Source organism: Podarcis vaucheri (genome assembly GCF_965113315.1).
Source record: "Podarcis vaucheri genome assembly, chromosome: 10".
NCBI lineage: Eukaryota > Metazoa > Chordata > Lepidosauria > Squamata > Lacertidae > Podarcis > Podarcis vaucheri.
Window position 1 is genome coordinate 16,379,867 of NC_138748.1, and position 21,559 is coordinate 16,401,425.

The 21,559-nt window shown below is 45.0% G+C and overlaps 1 long non-coding RNA gene across 2 annotated transcripts; it reads right to left on the minus strand.

Moving 5' to 3' along the window:
* Positions 1-2,015: 2,015 nt before the first annotated feature.
* On the minus strand, positions 2,016-16,753 carry LOC309541780. Of its 2 annotated transcripts, none has more exons than XR_014223924.1 (3): positions 16,482-16,753; positions 15,479-15,653; positions 2,016-2,319 (listed from the first exon to the last, which is right to left on the minus strand). It is a non-coding gene; the product is annotated as an uncharacterized lncRNA (long non-coding RNA). The 2 variants fall into 2 exon arrangements; XR_014223925.1 differs by lacking the exon at positions 2,016-2,319 and adding an exon at positions 5,281-5,342.
* Positions 16,754-21,559: the final 4,806 nt, after the last annotated feature.

Consider the following 21,559-nt stretch of genomic DNA (forward strand, 5'->3'; position numbering starts at 1 on the left):
AGGCATTATGGGACAGGATGGAAGGGAGAGAAGGAAGAACACAGTAAAAGAAGGGAAACAGCCACCTCCTCACTTTCCTGGCTGCAGGAAAAACTCCGCACGTAGCCAGTGTTGTACCTTAGTAACAACCACTTTGGGAGGAGTGTGCAAAGGCCAGGGAGGGGGGAAATTTGGAGAAAAAGACACTGTTTATTTGGAGACCTGATAAGTAAAAGTGGCATGGCATTTCTGTACTGTAAAGCAGAGATAGGGAAGCTGTGGACCTCCATTCATTGGATTCCAGTTCCCATCAGCCCCGGCCAACATGGTCAGTGGGCAGGGACTATGGAAGTTGTAGTTCAGCAATACCTGGCAGGCCGCAGTTTCCCCATCCCTGATGTAAACCCTGCAGGATATAGTTGGATTTAGTGACGAACAAGCATGCCTACAATAGGGTTGCAGGACCCTGAGTCAAGCAGGCTGGAAATAATCTAAAAAAAATCTAATGTGTTATGGTGACACTATCAACCATCGATAGGCACAGCCTTTGAAAGCAATGAAAATAATGTTCAGTAAAGGTAAAGGGACCCCTGACCATTAGGTCCAGTCGTGACTAACTCTGGGGTTGTGGCACTCATCTCGCTTTATTGGCCGAGGGAGCCGGCGTACAGCTTCCGGGTCATGTGGCCAGCATGACTAAGCAGCTTCTAGTGAACCAGAGCAGTGCACGGAAATGCCATTTACCTTCCTGCCTGAGTTGTACCTATTTATCTACTTGCACTTTGATGTGCTTTTGAACTGCTAGGTTGGCAGGAGTAGGGACCAAGGAACGGGAGCTCACCCCATTGCGGGGATTCGAACCACCGACCTTCTTATTGGCAGGTCCTAGGCTCTGTGGTTTAACCCACAGCGCCACCCACGTCAGTAGACTCTAGTAATTCTCATTTTATAAAAAGTTACACAGTCCTAAAACATTATTGTATGATTTTAAAAAGTTGGAAAATTCCCATTTTTCTACTGTAGAAAAGGGGGAGAGGTTACCATCCAAAGGCAAAATTTCAAATTTCCTGGACTTTTGCACAAGTTCCACCCCTTTACCACTCAACCACATCCTTGGGGACAATTGCTTTTGACGTCTCTTAATGGCATCATGCCTTGCAGCAAAATAACACTGTGCCCCTGTACCATGAGTCTTTGGCTTTGGGATGCTGAGAAACTGGGCAGCTTCGGCTAAGAATCCCTTGTGATATGATAAGCATCCTTACCACACCTGAAATTTTCACGTGAATAGTAACTATGTGTGTTTGGTATTGCCAGTTAATAGCAAACTTTCTGATACTTGGACCCCAAAGTCAAAAGCAAAAGCAGTGCTTTTTTCTGGGAGGATGCAGGGGTATACATATCCCTCAGCATTTTATGAATCTTTGAACTTTTGTCCATTTACTGTATTTATTTTCCTCGATTTGAAGTAAAATATGGTGATTTTCTTGACTCAAAATGAGAGTACACCTAAACAATTTTTTAGAAAAAGAGCACTGAGCAAAAGTATACCTTATCAGCAAATTTCAAGATGTCTGAACAGCTAATATAGCTAATGATGAATTGGGTAATTCAAAATGCAACACTGAGCAGTAGTGTAAAGGAAGAAAAATGCTCAAATGAAGCCAGAATGGTTCTCTGAATGCACACCTGTATCTGCTTCCGTGTACAACGTCAGTGCCATGTTTAAATAACCACACAGTAAAGGACATTTGATTACGACTACAAATATTATGAACGGCAGCCAGCCTAAATGCAGAGCATTTTCCTTTTGATGGGCTTTCGGGCACCAACACATTACCGAAAGCTTAAAGAGCATGTTTGTCCTTTTAATACCTGCACATAATTTCACCTAGTGGGCAGCTGGCTTTAATGGGATTTAGACATTTTCATCAGGAAGAGAATTTAGCATTCCACAAATAATCCACCTGACGTACAGAATGGAACATAAAAGAAGAATCTGAATGCCAAATCACAGTTCCAGAAATGAGAAAAACCTGTTGCTATTTATTGCCAAGTGATGCTTGCAAGATGGAAGCAGAAGCTGCCTTAGCATCATTTCTCTAGGTGTTTGCCTTGCGTGGAAATTGTAAAATACCGATCCATTGCGAGAGAGATTTCTTTATTTACTTGCGAAGACACAGTGGCAGAACTGTCGAGCATGCGTGATCATTCTGTAAGTCCAGTCACGTCTTGCCACAGGGAATGCCTTTCAAAAAGATCCTCTCAGTTCTCTGTTTACAGAGCTTCTGGTCTTGACACCTTCACACCTGTAGCTCCGAAGCAGCAGGGGAAATTGCTCTAAAGGAAAATATGTATATAACTTCCAGGTTTGTGCTAGATACCAAAACCTCTCAAAAGCTGTATGTGGCGTTCCCCACATAGCCTGCACATCTAGCATACAGCCAAAACAGTAATTCCCCCCTCTACAGAATCCCAGGAATGGTCGTTTGTTAAGGGTGCTGGGAATTACAGCTCTGTGAGAAGAAATTGACAGTTCCCAGGGTTCAGGGGGTGCTTAAAAGTGCTTTAAATATAAATGTATTGGGAGCAGCCGCCGAGACCACATAACACCGGTCTTGAAAGACCTACCCTGGCTCCCAGTACGTTTCCGAGCACAATTCAAAGTGTTGGTGCTGACCTTTAAAGCCCTAAACGGCCTCTGCCCAGTATACCTGAAGGAGCATCTCCACCCCCATCGTTCAGCCCGGACACTGAGGTCCAGCTCCGAGGGCCTTCTGGCAGTTCCCTCACTTTGAGAAGTGAAGCTACAGGGAACCAGGCAGAGGACCTTGTCGGTAGTGGCGCCCTCCCTGTGGAACACCCTCCCATCAGATGTCAAAGAAATAAACAACTATCTTGACATTTAGACGACATCTGGAAGGAGCCCTGTTTAGGGAAGTTTTTAATGACTGATGTTTTAATGTATTTTTAATATTTTGTTGGAAGCCGCCCAGAGTGGCTGGGGAAACCCAGCCAGATGGACGGGGTATTAACAACAACAACAGTCCAACAAGTTGTTGTTGTTATGTGTACATAGTCATAGTTTTCTCCTGAGTGCAAGCTTTTCCTTCAGCAAATTGCCAGTGTGGGCTGTGGTGGGGAGAAGGAAAGGAAACAGAAATCTGAATTGGGACCCTGGCGTAGGATGGGGGCGGGCTTTAACTCTTTGCCTTTCCTGTAGTTGCGATCCAGACTGGGTCTTGGGCCTGCAGTTTCCAAATGAGGGGGGGAATTGCCATCAGCTTTAATGGTAAATTTCTTCTAATTCAAATGGCAGAGGCAGCAGGAAGGGCAATTTTGGTGAGGATGTTCATGGCTCAGTGACAACAAATTGATTCCTTCCAGGACCACAGTGATCGCTCATTGCGGCCTTCAATACAATGGCTCCTTGTGACATTTCTAGACGTGTCCCATAACAATATGTAATAGGAAGTATCATGTCACTACAACAAAACAATAAAGACAACAGTTCATTCTGCATACATCAACATTTGTTGTTGTTTAGTCGTGTCCGACTCTTCGTGACCCCCTGGACCAGAGCATGCAAGGCACTTCTGTCTTCCACTGCCTCCCGCAGTTTGGTCAGACTCATGCTGGTAGCTTCGAGAACACTGTCCAACCATCTCATCCTCTGTCGTCCCCTTCTCCTTGTGCCCTCCATCTTTCCCAACATCAGGGTCTTTTCCAGGGAGTCTTCTCTTCTCATGAGGTGGCCAAAGTATTGGAGCCTCAGCTTCAGGATCTGTCCTTCCAGTGAGCACTCAGGGCTGATTGCCTTCAGAATGGATAGGTTTGATCTTCTTGCAGTCCATGGGACTCTCAAGAATCTCCTCCAGCACCATAATTCAAAAGCATCAATTCTTCGGCGATCAGCCTTCTTTATGGTCCAGCTCTCACTTCCATACATCACTACTGGGCATCAACATTTAAGTGAGCTCAAAGCTCACCAGTAGGTCAGGTAAACATAACTATAATAACTTCACATCCAAAAGTAGCCCCAAAGCTCTTTTGGCCTGGAACTGATTGATGTAAAAGTAATCTCTGCATATAAGCTTCCAAACCCACACGGCCGTGTTGGACTATAAAGGAGCACATTAATCATATTTCATATTGGCTGGGATCCAAAGAGCTACTCTAGATTCACACGAGCGTCCTCCAGCCCTGTAGAATTATTTAATAGGCCACCACTGTGCCACATTGCAAACTTGTTTTTGATATTCTCAGTTTCAAAAGCAGCTTGCCAAGGATACTGTTCAGGAAAAGCAAGATGTAAAGCTCCCTGTGGGCTCGCATAACTAGTTTCATGGTTTTTGGATCCTGGCAACTGACTCCAGTGAATCTGGACTGAAAGTTCTCATTCAAATCCTCAGAGAAATGCGAAAAAAGCTTATAATCAGAGATTTCCTGTGCTTTATAAGATGCAATCAATTAGGCAGCCTTGGAAATGAACAGTCACTTCACCTTGAGTATCGACACACACACAAGTAACTGAAAATTGAGGGATGGCAAAATATTTACATAAGCAATCATCTGAAATGTAAATGAAAGGTAAGCACTTCTATCAAAAAATGGCTGCTTGAAAACGAATCATTCCTTTCATATGCTACCCCAATATATGTTGGCACTCAAACTCTGCTGAGAATGTTAAAAGTCCATCAAATTCCTCAGTTGCCTCGCTGAAAAATTCATTTCCAAGGCAGTGGAAGAAACAACAAGGGAGGTCATCTCTCTTAGACCTGGGCCTCACCAACAGGGAGGAGCTTATTGATGAAATGAAAGTACAGTGGTACCTTGGTCTAAGAACAGCTTAGTTTATGAACAACTTGGATTAAGAATGCTGCAAACCCGGAAGTAGGTGTTTTGGTTTGTGACCTTTGCCTTGGAATAAGAACATGTTCCGCTTCCTGCTGAGTGTGTTCCATTTGTAAATTGAGTCCCCCACTGCTATTGGAAAGCACGCCTTGGTTTAAGGATGCTTTAGTTTAAGAACAGACTTCTGGAATGGATTAAGTTCGTAAACCAAGGTACCACTATACATGGAACCTTTGGAGGAAGTGTTCATGTCCTCTTGGGTTTCATTATACAGAGTTAAGGGATAGCTGAGTGTAGTTGGACATGCACTTTTTCAAATCTTGCAAGAGAGGTTGAAAATAATAAGAAAAGTTTATTCGGCTATGTTGAAAGCAAGAGGAAGATCGAGCGAGTAGTAGATCCCTTGCATGGAGAAGATGGAGAAATGCTATTGGGTGACAGAGAAAAGGCAGAACTGTTCAACGCCTACTTTGCCTCTGTCTTCACCCCAAAGGAAAGCAGTGCTCAACCTGTTGATAACAGAAATGAATGATGCAAGGAGGGTGCTAAACCAAAGCTAGAAAAGGGATGGTAGGGGGACACATACCTACCGTATTTTTCGCTCTATAACACGCACCCGACCATAACACGCACGTAGTTTTTAGAGGAGGAAAATCCGTAGGCATGCCACCCGTAGGCATTTCCTCCATAACACGCACAAACATTTCCCCTTACTTTCTAGGAGGAAAAAAGTGAGTGTTATGGTGCAAAAAATACGGTACTTTAAATGAATTCAAATCTCCAGAAAGATGGGCTTGGTATGGTATAAATAATAACATCATTATTAAAATTATTGTTATTAAAATAGATCTGGTGCAGCCCTTCAAACTAGCAGAAACTACTGTCAAACAAATAATTTACTTCTTTTACTTGTTTTAATTATCCACTTGTCAAATAAAGTTCCCTCCATCTTTCAAAATACTGAAGTATTTAATTAGAAGTACATAAAAACCCTTTTAGCGAGTGTAGGAGCCAAGTTGTAGGATAATTCCTTCAAATCAAAATGCAAGTAAGCTTTCGCATTCCACAGATGACCATCAACAGAATGTTAGCCTAATTTAAAGCTTTGATGTTCAATAGCAAAATTAAAGAGACTCCTTTTTGTGCTGTCCAACAAGTGACAATTGGGACTAAAGGAGCTTGTGGGTGTAATCTCAGAACCTCTGTCTATAATCTTTGTGCAGAAGAGGGTGACTATGGTGGTCGAGGATCTGGAAACCAAGCCTTATGAGGAATGGTTGAAGGACTTGGGTATGTTTAGCCGGGTAAAGAGGAGATATGATAGCCATCTTCAAATATCTGGAGGGTTGTCACACGGAATATGGAGCAAGCTTGTTTTCTCCTGTACTAGAGGCTAGGACTCAAACCAAATGATTCAAGTTACGAAAAAAGGAGGTTCTGACTAAACATCAGGAATAACTTGCCGACAGTAAGAACTGTTCAACATTGGAACAGCAAAGAGGTGATGGACTCTACTTCCTTAGAGGTTTTTAAGTAGAGGTTGGCTGGCCATCTGTTGTGTATAATCTTGTTGAGATTCCTGCATTGGTGCCTCCCAACTCTACAATCCTGTGATTTTATGATTCTATGCTACTATCATATGTACCTTTCCCTGCCCACCCCCCTCTGCAAATGGTCTACTTTCATTTTTTTGCTTGTTGGCAAGCCGTTCCACTTCAGAAAACCGCGGCCACAACCCAGCACACATGGACAATCTGGGAGCAACAAACAGAGGGAAGCAATTTCGATAAGAAAATATAGGTCATGTTCATGTTGTCTGGTGGTTGTTAGGGGCAACAGAAATGAAGATGAAGACAATCACGTTGATAGGTGATTTCTTTATATATATATAAAATGCTTTTTCTTCGCTGGCCCCCTTGTTGAAGCCAATGTAAATAGGTTTTTTATTTCAGGGCAATTTCCTGCTACATCTGAGCGCCAGTCTAAATTGTCTTCAAAACCCTCTTTAAAGCTCAATTGGCTTCTCTATTGAGCATATTGAATTTTGTGGGAAAACATCAGAAATGTGTTAGTGCTAAAAGTGTTTTTAAGCTAGAAATATGTCTCTCTCACTCACTCGCGCTCTCTCTGCTTTTCCCTGAGCACCAAATGTTATATGGAAGCAAATGCTATTTATTATCTACATACAAATAACTCCGATATCATTCTACAATTTAAAGCCTTTACCGGCTGAGGAAAAAAGTGTTATGGCCTTGTGGAACAGATTAATGCTCAGTTTTTGCTGTTGTAAAATTGTATTTATGTACAGTGCCTGACATGGCGTTGTTTTTCTGCGAGGGCTGCAGTAAGTCACTGAGTTTTATGAGGAGTGCATCATAGCAATGTTTTGATTTTGTTTATATATTTATTTACTTCCTTTTGCATTTTGGTTAAAAAAGAAAAATGCCAGTCTGCGGGGCAAGCCAAAATATTTCCCCCTGTTGTGGTAAAATAAGTGAGGCTGGTACTAGAGAAGGGGGAGAGAAATCTTCCTTGCTAATCGTACTGACTTTTGCTCTCTATGTCAGGCAACTCATGATAATAAACATGTTTGTTTCTGAGACAGTTCTGTTACAGAACAGAGAGGACAAAATGGCTTCATAGTAATTTTACCACATCAAATTGTCTGTCAGCCCTGTGACTGTAAGATGATGAATGGGACCACGATGGGAAATGATCGCTTAGGTTTTGGAGCAAATTGGACTGCATGAGGTGGTAGACAGACAACACAATCTCACGGATGTGCTGAGTTCAGCAGAGCTTACTTCTATGGTGTAACAGAGTAATCCTACAAGACTGGAGTAGGGAGCAGTTGTGATGGGCAAATTGCCCAATCCAAAGCCCTGTAGGGCTTGGGCTCATAGGCTGGCCCATGCAGAGCTTGTCTGAGGCCTGTGGCGAGAGTCTTGTTGGAATAAAATTTTAAACTCAATCCGAAAAGCTGCCAGTCCCTGGGGACCCATGCCTGGCCAGCTCAGCCCTCCAAAGCCCATGGCAAATGTACTTGGCTGCTCCCCAGCTCTGCTGGTACCAACATAGTATAGCACAGGGAGGTGGGTGACACTGTTGTCTAAACCACTGAGCTTCTTGGGCTTGCCGATCAGAAGGTTGGTGGTTCGAATTCCCATGACGGGGTGAGCTCCCGTTGCTCTGTCCCAGCTCCTGCCAACCTAGCAGTTCGAAAGCATGTCAAAGTGCAAGTAGATAAATAGGTACCGCTGTGGCGGCAAGGTAAACGGTGTTTCCATGCGCTCTGGTTTCGGTCACAGTGTTCTGTTGCGCCAGAAGTGGTTTAGTCATGGTTTGGCCACATGACTCGGAAAGCTGTCTGTGGACAAATGCCGGCTCCCTCGGCCTGAAAGCGAGATGAGCGCCACAACCCCATAGTCGTCTTTGACTGGACTTAACCATCCTGGGGTCCTTTACCTTTACCTTTAGTATAGCACAGTATAGGCTGTATCTATCCCTGCACCCAACACCATCAGTGAGGAGGAAAAATAAGTACAGTGGTACCTCGGGTTAAGTACTTAATTCATTCTGGAGGTCCGTTCTTAACCTGAAACTGTTCTTAACCTGAAGCACCACTTTAGCTAATGGGGCCTCTCGCTGCCACCACGCGATTTCTGTTCTCATCCTGAAGCAAAGTTCTTAACCCAAGGTATTATTTCTGGGTTAGCGAAGTCTGTAACCTGAAGCGTATGTAACCTGAAGGTACCACTGCACACCCATCTCAGGTCCAGTGTACTTTCTACCCTGTCATTTCTCTGATGAAAATAGGGATGTCCTTTTCTATTATTATTATTATTATTATTATTATTATTATTATTATTATATCCCACCCATCTGACTCGGTTGCCCCAGCCACTCTGGATGGCTTCCAACATATAGAAATACATAATTAAGCACTAAACTTTAAAAAGTTTCCTAGCAGAGAAGAATGGCAAACCAAGCCGTTGGCCTATGCTGTAATGGCAAAACTGACCAGAAAGCTCAGGGACTAAGGAGACAAGAAATTCTTGAAAGTATGGGGAAAGTTTATAATTTATGAAGGAGACCACTGTCAGCAGATGAAAATATTAGCAGGGTTTTGATCTCACTGGTAAATGTAACAAATACTAAGGACAATATGGAGAGATATAAAATATAGATTACGAAATAATATGCAGTTGGAATTGTTGACAATAAGAGCCATGGAAGGGGGTGGGAGGAAGTCTCGAGATTCAGAGTAATCCCTTTATATGCATGTGTATTAGGTATGGTTATAAATTTATATTTGTAAAATCAAATGAAAATGTTTTTTTAAAAAAAGCTTCCCTACTCAGGGCTGCCTTCAGATTTCAGGTTGTGTAGTTACTTACAGGTGTAGTTACTTTACAGGTTGTGTAGTTACTGCCTTCAGGTTGTGTAGTTACTTATCTCCTTGGTTCACAGGTCAAATAACTCCATGCGCTCCAACATTTCTCAGATGAAAATAGGAACATCCTAAAGGACACAGGTGGCACTGTGGGTTAAACCACAGAGCCTAGGACTTGCCGATCAAAAGTTCGGCAGTTCGAATCCCCACAATGGGGTGAGCTCCCATTGCTCTGTCCCTGCTCCTGCCAACCTAGCAGTTCGAAAGCATGTCAAAGTGCAAGTAGATAAATAGTTACCACTCCAGTGGGAAGGTAAACGGCATTTCTGTGCGCTGCTTTGGTTCGCCAGAAGTGGTTTAGTCATGCTGGCCACATGACCCGGAAGCTGTACGCCGGCTCCCTTGGCCAATAAAGCGAGATGAGCGCCACAATCCAAGAGTCGGTCACGACTGGACCTAATGGTCAGGGGTACCTTTACCTTTTAAGGAAAAGTGGGAACTTCCAGGATCAAATCAGAAACCGGGACAGCTTCTGTAAATCCAGGACTGCCCCTGGAAAGTAGGGGCACTGGGAGGGTCTGTTCTGCTCACATGAAATGCTAGAGCTTTAAGGTGTATTTTCTCTTGTTCATGGGGAATGGGGTGGGGAGCTTTTGGGGTTTTCATGGGGTGTGTGTGTGTTGTGAGTAGGATGGGTTTGGATCCCAGAGATCTGAAACCTCCCCTGATCCACTCTAGGAATGCCCCACCCACAACAGTGGGCCTTCCCACAGTAGCCAGAAGGCTTCTGAAACCAGGGAGGTCTCTGGGGATGTTATGTTCCCTGAGGGACTGTAGGATTGTGTTGGAAATGTGCACACAATTGCAGCCTCAAGTAGTAAAATGTTGAGCCTTATCAGCTCAGTCTACAGCTAGGTGCGCTACACAGCATTAGAATGCCTAAACAGGAATTCTGAGAGCATATTTGTGTTTCTGTTGAAAGGCACATTGACTTGCTGCCTCCTTTCCCTTGGGGTAAGCATTTGAATGAAATCCACCATTGCCCCCCCAAGGTAAGAAATTGCTAAAGCTACAATAGAGGAGAAAGCCTATCCAAGCTAACATTTCGTCTTGACAATTTTTAGGTGAGATCCCACTCAATTTGTTCCGCTTCTCTTCCCCGAAATGAAAACGAAGTTAAAAGTTTTCCTGTGAGGAATTTATTCCATCAGAAGTGGCGGTGCGAATTGTCCATGTGTTTCCATTGTCTCAAACTATATAAATCTGATTTACTTTCAAACCTCCCTCTCTACACCGTTCCACTTTAAAACCAGACATAAAATAACTGGAGCCAGCTGGGATTACAGTGGCATAAAGCAGGTGCTGTCTTCCACTACAAACCTTCCTTTTTTCTTTTTTCTTCTCTATTAAGGAGTCTGCACTAAACGAATATTTATCTGGCTGAGGCTGGGTGAATATTGATGGTTCGTTTGCTGCAGCAAGCCCAGAATACACGGAGGAATGATTGAAAAGTCACTCTCCAGAAAGGTTGAGCGAACATAAGAAGAAGAGTTTGGATTTGATATCCCGCTTTACCACTACCCGAAGGAGTCTCAAAGCGGCTAACATTCTCCTTTCCCTTCCTCCCCCACAACAAACACTCTGTGAGGTGAGTGGGGCTGAGAGACTTCAGAGAAGTGTGACTAGCCCAAGGTCACCCAGCAGCTGCATGTTGAGGAGCGGAGACGCGAACCCGGTTCCCCAGATTACGAGACTACCACTCTTAACCACTACACCACACTGGCTCTACCTTTGCAGGAGGAACTGGAGCTGCATTCCACTTACACTCTCAGCTGCAGAGGTCAGTCAAAAAGAAAAGGGGTGGTTAGGACAGCCCCACTGGAGAAGGAAAGCAACTGTGCTGGTCCCGGGGGAGGTTACCGTGCGGCGTGGTCCATGTCTGAGGCTGAAGCGGGGTCCAAGGCAGGGAGTTGGGTGTGGTCAGGAACTCTGGCAGAAAGCAGGACAGGGTGCCAGCAGGAACAGGTAACCAGTGATGTTGCTCCCGCAACCTGGGACTGGGCGGGCTGGCCTTTATCTCCTCTGAGGCATAGGGTAGCCCCGGTCCACAGGTGACTCGCCTCTCCTGGCCTGGAGGCGAGCACTCTACCTGCGGGAACTTAGTTCCCTCCCCCTCTCTGCCCTGAGCCTCTGCAGCTCCGGAGAGGCTGGAGGGTTACCGGACCCAGAGGCAACCTCACCTTCCCCTGACAGGGCTGAGAGTGGAGCATCTGCAGGCAATGGGTCCTCCATCACCTCCGGAGCCAGAGCGGATTCAGCTGGTGTCTGCTCCTGAGGATCCAGCACAGGCGAGAACCCTTCAGGCTCAGGCCCCAGCCCCGGCTCAGCTGGTTCTGGAGGCAGGGACTCCTGTGCAGGCTGGGATTCTTCAGGTTCAGCCTCTGAAGCAGATTCCCAGGCCATCACAGCAACTTAGCTGTTTGGAGGATAAAGGGTGTGGCACTAGAGAGGGTTCTAAGCAGGGAGGAAGCAAGGATGAGGAAGAAGTAGCAGAAAAATTAAAGACTAGAGAGCTAGGCTATGGCACACTGGCTAAGAACACAGTGTGGAGACCGGGTCCAATATATGTTGGAAATGTAAAGAAAAAGAAGGTACTATGTATCATATGTGGTGGGAATGTAGAGAAGTTAAAAAAAATTGGGAAATGATATACAATGAATTGAAAAAAATGTTTCAAATGACATTTGTAAAGAAAACAGAAGCATTTTTGCTAGGGATTTTAGGACGAGACCCGCCAAGAAAAATAAAGAATCTCTTTATGTATGCTACAACAGTGGCAACCTAGACAGCATCTTAAAAAGCAGAGACATCACCTTGCCAACAAAAGTCCATATATGGTAGTTAAAGCTATGGTTTTCCCAGTAGTGATGTATGGAAGTGAGAGCTGGACCATAAAGAAGGCTGATCACCAAAGAATTGATGCTTTTGAATTATGGTGCTGGAGGAGACTCTTGAGAGTCCTATGGACTGCAAGAAGATCAAACCTATCCATTCTGAAGGAAATCAGCCCTGAGTGCTCACTGGAAGGACAGATCCTGAAGCTGAGGCTCCAATACTTTGGCCATCTCATGAGAAGAGAAGACTCCCTGGAAAAGACCCTGATGTTGGGAAAGATGGAGGGCACAAGGAGAAGGGGACAACAGAGGATGAGATGGTTGGACAGTGTTCTCGAAGCTACCAGCATGAGTTTGACCAAACTGCGGGAGGCAGTGGAAGACAGGAGTGCCTGGCGTGCTCTGGTCCATGGGGTCACGAAGAGTCGGACACGACTAAATGACTAAACAACAACAACACAACAGCGGCAAGAGTCTTGTTAGCACAAGGATGGAAGAAGGAGGAAATCTCAATGAAAGAACAATGGCAAGAAAAACTGATGAGTTATGCAGAGTTGGCAAAGTTGACACATAAACTACATGAGAAGGACAATCGTGACTTCAAGGAAGACTAGGAACTTTTTACAAACTACTTAAAAAAACAACAAAATGACTTGGACTCCTTGGCAGGTTTTGAATAAACATCCACAAATTTATTAATAGAATACATGACAGATAAGGTAATGATGTGTACAATTTTTAACTTGCAGAGAATGATATGTGCAAATAAATCAGAGAGGAGAGCTGAGGGAAGTCTTTGGTGGGGGGGAGAGGGAGGGACGGGGGGATAAAAAGGGGGGAATAATGTAATTGATTATTTGGATTGATAATTTGTTCTATTGAAATTGTTTAATAAAAAATATATTTAGAAAAAGAACACAGTGTGGAGAAAGGGAAAGCCAGAATTTCTGGGATTAGCTACTTCAGTTGTGAGTCGAGAAGGGGAAGGGTTAACTGAAGGAAGAGAGGTGTTGCTTACACACCTGATAGAAGGGTTATTGGGAAAGTCTACTCACCTTCCCTGGTGGGCGGTGTTGCGGCCAGGCACCCAGGATCTCCCAGTGACCCTGCTGGAGGTTGAATGGATGCTTCATGGGGACTCCCAGCCGCGTCACGCCCCCGGCTGTCCAATCGACATGGCTAGGGGCATGGCTGCGGTCTGTTTAAGCTATGGCGCAGCTAGGGGCATCTTCCTTTCACCTCCTTGCCGGATCTCCCAGCCCACCCGCCCTCTTTTTATGCATTGCTATGACAGTGACCTTGCTATGGACATATGTTGGTCACCATATTGATGTTGGAACCGTCAGATGGAAAGCCAGCTGGACAAGACCCAGCTGGCGCGTCCCCCTTCTCAGACTTGCCGCTGCGGAGATCCATCAGTCACTCATGAGCACATGTTACTCAGGAGAGTAAACACACAACAGATCTGGCTCAAGGCGTGGATACTAGGTAAAGGTAAAGGGACCCCTGACCATTAGGTCCAGTCGTAACCGACTCTTGGGTTGCGGCGCTCATCTCACTTTATTGGCTGAGGGAGCCGGCATACAGCTTCCGGGTCATGTGGCCAGCATGACTAAGCCACTTCTGGCGAACCAGAGCAGCGCACGGAAACGCCGTTTACCTTCCCACTGGAGTGGTACCTATTTATCTACTTGCACTTTTGACATGCTTTTGAACTGCTAGGTGGGCAGGAGCTGGGACCGAGCAATGGGAGCTCACCCCATCGCGGGGATTCAAACCGCCGACTTTCCGATTGGCAAGTCCTAGGCTCTGTCTAAGCTATGTTTATTATACATAGATCAGAACAAAGAAAACATGGCTTCTCTCCTTGCCGTTCTTCTCGGAAACAGAAAAAAACACAAAAGCAATAAAGAGCGGATGTTCCACTCACAAGACTCCAACAATCTGTGCTGGAATATAAACAGACATGTGACATGTAACAATCCTCCACATCTGCAGCAAGGGAGAAATGGAATTCCCAACAATTGATGGGGCCGGGTAGGAATTTTTCCACTCGGCAAATTGGCTCCAGCCATTTGCTTTTCACCTACCTTGTAGCAATTGTGAGGTCAGGCATTTGGTAAGCCTTTGTTTATGGAAGGGGAAGTTGTAGCTTCCGCCTGCCCCTCCTTGATAAGGGTATCCTGTTAAAGGGATCTGGAGGTGTGGATCCTGTCCGAAGCCTGGACATGAGCTATGGCCATGCCACAACCCCAGGACCCTGGGGGTGCCCCGATTTGACCTATGTCATAGGGCGCCCCCTACTGGTGGTTTACCCTTAGTGAGACTTCCTGCGGATGGGCCGGAGTCAGGGTGTAGTTTGGTTTCACCCAATGCCTAAGCCAAACTGCTCACACCTGTAACCAATAAAGTTGTGGCCTATTTTATCCTATTAACCTGAAATATTCCTGTCCGTGTGTTTATTATATAAGGGAACTGTGGGGCCCAGGGCCTTGACACGCAAGCAAGACTGTTTAAATAAACTGATCTCAGAAGGGATCTGAGGATGAGAAGGGCTCTAAATTTATCTGAGCGAAGAGCTCACCAGGCTTTTTTCTGAAAGCAAGATAAACAGTGGGAGGGTGGAAGCTCTCATATTGCCTAATATCAGTTCAGGCTGCCTGTCCAGTTTGCCTAGTACTGTCTTTTCTGACTGGCCATGGCTCTGCAGGGACCCCAGTAAAGAAGAGTCACTCCTGAATTCTGGTCCTACTACATTCACATCCTATTAACTGGAGGTGCCAGAACTGAACCTGGAAATCAGTGATGCTGTTAGGTACAGTACTTAAAAGATTTGAGGCTCTTACCCATCAGGCCACCCCTATGAATAAGGTAGGATGACATTTTGCTGCAAGAGAAGTGTGTGCTTCCTTTTGTAACAATAAGACATGATGCTGCACACACAGATAAGATGCTAGAGCAGATTTAAACGCATGATTGAGAAACGATGGAAGATTGTGGAGGGTGGATTTGGAGATGGAAGATGCGAATAGAGAGACAAGAGCTGAGGTAGAGGGGTAGGGATTTAAGATGGGGTGTTAGCTGAAGGTGGAAGGCCTTTGGCTACAAAAGGCAGATAAGCATGTAACAAGTGTGTGTGTATGTATGCGATAGGTTAAAGAGAATGGCTGTATATACTGACAGATGAAGAGAAAGGATTCAGAGTAACAGAAAGGGGAAATCAGAAAAGATAGATTATTTCCAGCTCAGATTAGTAGTGAGTGGACAAAAAGCACTAGCAGAAGGTACACACTGCAACACACAAGACTAGTATGCATTCAACAACAAGAGATTAATGAAATATTAAATATTCACGCACCTTCTTCTGCAAACGGTTAGCCACCTGTTTGGATTCACAGCAAAGAAGAGTGGTTTGTTTATTTGTTTGTTTTTGTTCATCACACATGCAGACCCAAAATAGACCAACAGAAATGTGCACAGATTTCTCTACAGGAAATACTGGATATTCATTATCTGTCCATCAGCAACCAGATCTAGCAGGAATTGAAACACAGACCCATAGAAATGTAGTTAGGAATGCAATCCTATGCACCGTACTCAAAGGAAAGCAAGCATTAGGTACAGATTCCCTTTTTACATCTTAAAAATAAGGTGCAGGGGAAGGTTGTCCTGTGTGGCTAATGTTGCTATAAGACGTCTGATGCACATTTACATGGGAGTCAGCCCCACTGAATGTAACGAGACTTATTTCTGAGTAAGCAGGCATAGGGTGGCATGGGCAGTGTTTTGACAAAAGTGCTGTTAAAATTCACTTCTTGCTGTTTAATCAAGAGCAGCTGCTTATGGAAAGCTGTCTCCCTTCTGCTCTCTACAATTCCCAAAAAGGAGCCTCAGCCTTTTGTTTTGAGCATTAGGAAGTTTCAGCTGAGAGAGAGAGAGAGAGAGAGAGAGAGAGAGAGAGAGAGAGAGAGAGAACAAGAATTGAGCAAGGGAACAGTGGTCCCATGGTGGTTATTCATGGCCCAGCCTGGCCTGACCATCTCTCTCATCTCCTTAAGATGGTGTTACAGCTGCCACATGGTGCCTTTTTGGGGAATGTTGTGGGTGGCTGGAGAGGATATATTGATTAAATATTATCCTTCCTAACTCACACTAGTGAGTGTATTCATACAGCCGAGTACATTTTCCCCCTTTTACACAGCAGGAAGCTAGTTGCAGATTTGTTTGAATCGCTTTACTTAAGCAATCCAATCTGGCTTTGTTCAGATTGGGTTTGGTTCCTGGTAAATCCCCTTTTATCCCTCCTAAAGAGAATAAAGACACAAGAAGCTTCTTTTAAAAGTAATAAGAAGTTTACTCACATTCAGTTCACAGTTGGGTCCCTGAAGGCGTTCTTCAGTTTAGAGTTACAGAAGAGGGTTTGAGTTCATCCTATAATGGAATGAGCCTATGTCCTGGTGGCTGAGAGCCAGCAGACAGCAAAATACATCAGTATCAAGAGAACATGACATCACGAGGAAGAAGAGACAAGAAAGAGGATGATGGCTGCGTGACTGGCCCTTTTGTTAGGTCTGGAAGGGCCACGCCCACCTGCCTGGTCACATGCAAAGGAAGGATGCTTCAGAGCAGGTGTAACAGGAAGTTCAACTGGCTGGACCAACATTCCCCTGCATGTCCACTCTAGGCAAACAGGAAATGTTGTATTTGACTGCTTATATTACATCTCACACTTTTTTGGACCTCTCCTTTCATGTTAAGGTCTTCTTTCAGACTTACAAGGCTGTGCTCTCCATTGCACAACAGTTCAGCTGCTTGAGACACACTTGCGCAGACCACACAGCTGATCTGTAGAGATAAAGGCATCAGGACCCAAAATTCAGGACTTGGATTCTCCCAGGCGCAACTCTTAATGATGACCCTCCTAGAAGCTTGGCAGGCAAAGCCGGTGCTGGCTGGCCACTGAGCTACTTTCCCTCCCCCCTTTCCATTGTTAGTAATTATGGCCCTATCCTGCCAATATCCTCTGGCAGGTAGCAGGTAGGGTTATCGAGTCCCATCAAATGAAAATTTCTGCCAGGGGTGGTTTTTCCCATCTGTGATTTGGGGAACAGGGGAAATCCTGTTTCTGTGCCACCCTTACAGTAGGAATCAAAGAAACAGGCCACACATTCAAACATGGCCTCCGATCTCTTAGTGACAGGCAGAGCCTGTGGGCTTGCAAGGACCAAGCAACCCTATGTCTGTGCTTCAGAATTTATTGTGTTGCTCAGTCGTTCTTTATATTTTCCCCTCATAGCTGTTATCACGCTTGCTGCCCAACCAGCCAGCAGAGCAGCTGTAATTGTGGGAAAGAGGTGGAAAATGTCATCTCCTAAATCAAAAATCCTATGACAATTGAGTAATGGACAAGTTGTTCCTCCGAGGCAGTTAATTCCTGGGAAATAATGTAGTAGAAATTCTGTGGTTGTACAACAGCTTTCATGCTCTCCCAAGGCACTTCTGAAAGGGCCTCTCTGTGTGAACACGCCTGATCAACAACCATGTTTAGTGAGAAGATGCGTAGTATTACAGCACTGAGTGGAGCAAGAAGACATTATCTCTCAATAACAATATGTGTTATGATACTCCAACTGAGAACTATACTAGAAGTGATGTTAATTGTGTGCAAGCAATTAACATGCACATTTTTGAAGGTTAAATAGCTGCCATGGAGGGGCAGGCAGGGCTCCAAGCAAGACCAGGAGTATAGGGGGAGGGAAGTTAACCCTTTTATGGTGCTGATGAAAACCTCCTGACACCACAATGCTGTTCTTAGACCTGGGAGAAAGGCTTTCAATGGGTCTAGTGAGAGCTTCCACCCTGGAGGTAAATTGGGGGGTGAATTTCATGTCCTGATCCCCTGGACTACCTGGCAGACAGACAGTGTGCCAAGACGAAATTCCAAGTCCAGAGGCCAATCCATACAAGCAAAGTCCAAAGATCAGGAAATGTAGTCTGGGGTCAGTCCAAGTAAGCCAAGATAGAAGTTCAGCAAACCAGAGTCAATCCTGAAGTAGAAATCCATGAAGGTCCAAGGAGAATCCCAGGTGAGGTCCCTCAATGTGGGCAGTTGAGCAGACCCAGCATCTCAGCTCTGTTGCCTTCTGATGCTGTGCCTGCTGATTGCTGCATCTGGCCTGGTTGGGCAGGTGACCCTCACCTGCTCTCAGCTTGCCGCAGCTGAGGAATCACATGTCTCCTTCCCCACCTGGCCAGCTAGAGAACTAGGCTGCAGGTCCCAGCCTGCCTCTGCTTCCTGGAGTGCCCCACCCACTGTTCGCTATGTCTTAGGACCCGCCATGTTCATGGGGATGGGGGCCTCTCTGGTTCTGGCAAAGGGTGCTGCTGCTCGTCTTCTTGTGCACTATCCCCTAGCCCCTCATCGTCCTCTTTCTTCCCATGAGTACTATCTACGCTGGATGAGGGTGGCGCTGTGGTCTAAACCACTGGGCATCTTGGGCTTGCTGATCGGAAGGTCGGTGGTTCAAATCCCTGCGATGCAGTGAGCTCCTGTTGCTCTGTCCCAGCTTCTACCAACCTAGCAGTTCGAAAGCACACCAGTGCAAGTAGATAAATAGGTACCACTGCGGCGGGAAGGTAAACAGCGTTTCTGTGTACTCTGGTTTCCATCATGGTGTTTTGTTGTGCCAGAAGTGGTTTAGTCATGTTGGCCACATGACCCGGAAAGCTGTCTGTGGACAAACGCCGGCTCCCTCGGCCTGAAAGCGAGATGAGTGCGACAACCCCATAGTTGCCTTTGACAAGACTTAACTATCCAGGGATCCTTTACTTTACCTTTTTACTATCTACACCAACCTCTCCTTCTCCATCCCCAGCTTGCTCCAGTGTGACCCACTCCCAGCTACACCCCTCAATGGGATCCTCTTCCTCCTCCCCAAAGTCCTGCCAGTTCAGGACATTTCATCAAGTGAATTTCATCAGGTGATGTGAGTCCAGAAGAGAGCCAGTGTGGTGTAGTGGTTAAGAGTGGTAGATTCGTAATCTGGAGAACAGGGTTCACAGCTCCGCTCCTCCACATGCAGCTGCTGGGTGACCTTGGGCTAGTCACACTTCTCTGAAGTCTCTCAGCCCTACTCACCTCACAGACTGTTTGTTGTGGTGGAGGAAGGGAAAGGAGAATGTTAGCCGCTTTGAGACTCCTTCAGATAGTGATAAAGCGGGATATCAAATCCAAACTCTTCTTCCTTCAAGCCTCTCCACTTTGGTCCCAATCCTACTTGGCCATCCCACAATGCCTTTTTCTTAATACACATTAATTGCTCATATCAATTAATGGCTGTTTTGACGCTATTTGACTCTAGTTTGACACTGAGAATCAGGGTAGTGTTTTGCCTGGATTGTTGGTCTGCATATGTGAAACCAAATCTCCCATCAGCTGTGAAAAGCACCAGAGCCTTTGAGCAAGTCAGATTCTTGCTCATCCTAGCCCATCTCACAAGGCTCTGGCAATCCTATGCAAATCACCTTCCATTGCCTCCTGGAAGGACAGGATAGAAATGTGATTAATCAAATCGCACCAGCTTTCTGTTCAGGAAGAAAAAGCCACAGGCATATGAGTACAGCTCTTTTCTGGGAAGAAAATTCAAATATATTTTATTCCTGAATGTTTGCTCATTATGTTCTTTCTCCTCCCTTCCTTCAGGGCTCAACTATTTACATAACCTACGTGCTGCATCTTGTCTGAAAACATTGTACAAGTATATTTTATTAGAAATGAGCATTTGATTTCAGTACGGTGAAGGTCAAGATCTCACTGAGAGTTCTCAAATTCTACAGTCTTAAGGAAGACACCCCCCCAAAAAAGTTTCCCTTTCCTCATACAGTGGTACCTCGGGTTACAGACGCTTTGGGTTACAAACTCCACTAACCAGGAAGTGGTTGCTCCAGGTTAAGAACTTTGCCCCAGGATAAGAATGGAAATCGCACGCCAGCAGCGCAGGGGCAACAGGAGACCCCATTAGCGAAAGCATGCCTCAGGTTAAGAACCGTTTCAGGTTAAGAACGGACCTCTGGAATGAATTAAGTTCTTAACCTGAGGAACCACTGTATATATTTTTCTTACCTATATCTCCCTACCCACCTGTTTTCCAATACCCACCTGTGGAGCTTCTTGTGCTTCCTGACAAATATTTCATTTTAATTTAGCAGTACCTCAGAAATTCAGGGAGTGGTGGTTCAATATAGAGCATTCTCTGTGGCAATCCGTAAGCTGTGAAATTACCTCTCCCCAGAGGTACATCTGGCACCATTGCATAGCTTTCATCACACTCTGAATATGTTTACCTTGGCCTTTATATGGGTGTGTGTGTGTGTTGCACCTTCGATGTTCTTTAATTGTAAATAGTTCTAAAGTATTTTAATTTTGCATTTTTGTACTGCTGTAACCTGCCCTGGCGAGGTTGAGCAAGAAATGTGCGACAGCGAGAGGCTAAAAGTTTATCTCAAAGTGAAGCCTGTTACTTTGCATTCCAGCCTTGAGGTGGGCAGTCTGCCAAATGTCAGTTATTATTATTTTTTCTCTTTACAAACTTTACTGAAATGTTTAAAAACAATTACCAAACACAGTTGTCTTCCAAGACAAATACCTGTACAGATGTTAAAGCTTGCATGTAGTCCTCTGCATGGCATCAAAGCAAACTTGGAAAATCTTTTTACATTACAGATTCAGCTCACAACCGCAGGCTATACTTCAATCTAAAGCATTAAGATAATTTCTCCATAGTGGCTGCAGCAACTGAGACAGAAAGGAGATTACTGTACTCTTGCTGATAAACGATCTAAATCAAGCCCATACAGAGCCAAAACCCATATTTCTTTGTTATTCCTCTTATCACCCTCCAATGGTGAGTTAAGCATTCCATAAGTGCTATATTGTACTGGGTCAAAGTTTCTGTGGTGGGAGAGCGTTTTTCTCCTCCCAGTTGGAAGCAACCATATGTCTCACTGCTGTCACAAGAAAGAAGACCAATTTTTTATGCTTTAAATTTGTATTGGTATCATTTTCCAGTGAAAGCAGGGCTTGTATGGAATTGGATTCAAGATGGTGCCCCGTAATGTTGTTGTTATTTAGTCGTTTAGTCATGTCTGACTCTTCGTGACCCCATAGACCAGAGCACTCCAGGCACTCCTGTCTTCCACTGCCTCCCGCAGTTTGGTCAAATTCATGCTGGTAACTTTGAGAACACTGTCCAACCATCTCGTTCTCTGTCATCCCCTTGTGCCCTCCATTTTTCCCAACATCAGTGTCTTTTCCAGGGAGTCTTCTCTTCTCATGAGGTGGCCAAAGTATTGGAGCCTCAGCTTCAAGGGGCTTGAATAACTCAGAGAAGCTATGAGCTTTGCCGTGCAGGGCCACCCAAGATGGATAGGTCATAGTGGA